The sequence below is a fragment of the Dromaius novaehollandiae genome, unplaced genomic scaffold, assembly GCF_036370855.1.
Source record: "Dromaius novaehollandiae isolate bDroNov1 unplaced genomic scaffold, bDroNov1.hap1 HAP1_SCAFFOLD_85, whole genome shotgun sequence".
Taxonomy (NCBI): Eukaryota; Metazoa; Chordata; class Aves; order Casuariiformes; family Dromaiidae; genus Dromaius; species Dromaius novaehollandiae.
In genome coordinates, this window is record NW_026991300.1 from 52,501 (window position 1) to 55,000 (window position 2,500).

A 2,500-nucleotide genomic window follows, 5' to 3' on the forward strand; every position below is an offset into this window, starting at 1 on the left:
GCGGTGGTGGCGGGCGGGCGGCGCCGGGCGCCGGGCCACCGCGACCGACCCGATCTGGGGGCCCGGCGGGACGAAGTCCGCGACGCGGGCGCTCCGGGAGCGGGGGTTTCCCGAGTCTGCACTTAGGGGGACGAAGGCCCGGCCGCGCGGGGAGGGGAAGGAGAGCACCCCCCCTCTCCCCGGGGCAACGGGCCTGCGAGGCGCCCCAGCCGCGCCACACCGCGCGCGCCACGCGGCGCGGCGGCAGCCGCCGGGCTCGGAGGGGAGGGCGGGCACGGCCGGGCGCACGCGAACCGCGCCCCCCCCCACACCCACCGAGGGGCGGCACGCCGCTGCGCCCACGCCACGGCGCGGGTGACGATTGACCGTCAAGCGACGCTCAGACAGGCGTAGCCCCGGGAGGAACCCGGGGCCGCAAGTGCGTTCGAAGTGTCAATGATCAATGTGTCCTGCAATTCACATTAATTCTCGCAGCTAGCTGCGTTCTTCATCGACGCACGAGCCGAGTGATCCACCGCTAAGAGTTGTCTCGGTTTCGGTCCCCGCCGCGCGCGCGGGGGGACCGGGCAGCTTTCGCAGCCCCTGGGGGGCCCCCCCTCCTCCGCCCCCTCCTCCTCCGCCCCACCGCCCTTCCTCACGCCGACGCCGGCTGCTGAGCAAGGGACGGCAGAGACGGAAGGAGAGAGAGAGCGAGAGAAAGAGAGGGGCTTGCCTCACTGACCGTACAAGCACAGAGAAAGGGGGGGGGGGAAACGAAGGGCAAACCCGAACGAGAAGGGCGGGGAGCCCTCGCTCCCGACCTGGGGACAAACCCTGTCTCGCTTCGAGTCCGGCCCAGGCGCCCGGCTCGGTCTGGCCCGGCAGGGAGCGGCGGGCCGGCCACACCGCCTGCCTCGGGATGTTGGGGGGGGTCCGTCCCCGCAGACCACCCCCCCCCCGCCCCAGGCGTCAGAGCCCGGCCGCCACCGGGAGCGGCGTCGCCCCGCCGCCCGCGCGCCTGCGGCCCGCCGGCCCCGCGCTTCCCAGCTCCTCGCTCGCCTCGCCGGCCCTCCGGCTCGACCGCCGCCGCCGCCGCCGCCGCGGCGCCCACACCCCCGCGCGCCCGCACACACCGCCTCGCGGGTGACGCCACGCGCTCGCCCGTCCCCTCCGCGGACAGACGCCCGGCGGCGGGCAGGCGGGCAAGGCGGCACGGACGGGGACGGCGCCCGCTCTCCCCGTCTCCACGCGGAGAGCGGGGCGGGCCGCCCCCGCCGCCGCCCCACCACCGCCCCCCCGCTGCCTGGCGGAGCCGGGCGGGGCAGAGCGAGGCGGGCGCCCCGGACGGCAGAGTGCCGGGGCGGGCGCGTAGGGTAGGGCGCCGCCGACGGCGGCCACGGCGGAAGACCCAGAAGCACCGGCCAGGGAGAAGGAGGAGACGCGCGGAGGCTCGGCGCCCGCACCACCCGCGGTGGGGGCTCGCCCTCCCGGCGGCGAGCACGCGCTCGCGCCCGGCTCGCAACGCTCGAGGCAGGCCGGCAACTAGGCCGACCGCGCGGCGTCTCTCCGCCGAGACCAGACCGCGGAGAGAGGGGGCAGGGTAACCCCTCTCCGTCCCGGCTGCCCGCGGGGCGAGCGCGGGGCGCGCCGGCTGGCATGGGGGGGCGCGGCGCCCGCGCGCGCCGACCCCCCGGCCCTCCGGCAGCACGCCCGGCCGCCTCCGCGAGTCGCATCGGGCCGCCCGAGTCTTTAAACCTCCGCCCGGCTCTCCAACCGAGAACCCTCGGGCCCGGAGCCCGGGGCCCATGGCCATCCCTGCCCGGGGCGGCTGCCGGCGGCCGCGGTGGCCGGAGGCCCTCTCCCCTCTCTCGCTCGCTCCCTCCCTCCCCGCCCCCCCCACCCCCACCGCGGGGGAGGAAGGACCGGGGTGGGGGGAAGCCGAGGCGGGGGGGGGAAGGCACGGCCGGTGCGGCGCGCACGGTGCGGCACCCGGGAGGAGCACGCTGGCACACGGGACCACACGGGTGGGTCACCGAGGGGGGGGCAGGAGAAGCGCGGGCGCTAGGTACCTGGCCCTGGGGTGAGGGAAACGACCTGAAATCCCCGCGGGGGTGCCTCCCCCGCCGCCGCCCGCCACCGGGCCGCCGCCGCCTCGCGGCGACGGCGGCAGCCTCGGCAGCGGCGACGAGACGGGACGCGGAGGGGGAACCCGGCACCCGCCAGCCGGCCCCCGCGCCCCTCGGCGGAGCGTCCGCCCGCGGGGTGCGCCCGACACCCGCCGCCACGACCTCGTCCTCCTCCCGGGGCCCGGGGTTTCCCTCAGTAACCCGGCGCCGGGTGGCAGCTGCACCCGGGAGGAGAGCCGTGGCTCGGGCCGCCCACTCGGGCACGAACCGTCGCCTCGCTTGGCCTCAACGCGACGCCCCCCGCTCGGGGGCCCGGCGCCCGCCCCGCGCGCCATCCCGGAACGCCTGCCCCCGCAGGTCTCTGCGGACGGGCTGCTCCGCCGCAGCCCGCCGCG

At 78.6% G+C, this 2,500-nt stretch overlaps 1 non-coding gene across 1 annotated transcript; it reads right to left on the reverse strand.

The window, feature by feature from the left end:
• Positions 1 to 373: 373 nt before the first annotated feature.
• On the reverse strand, positions 374 to 526 carry LOC135325694 (5.8S ribosomal RNA). Its single transcript, XR_010386512.1, has one exon. It is a non-coding gene; the product is annotated as a 5.8S ribosomal RNA (ribosomal RNA).
• Between the last annotated feature and the right edge of the window lie 1,974 nt (positions 527 to 2,500).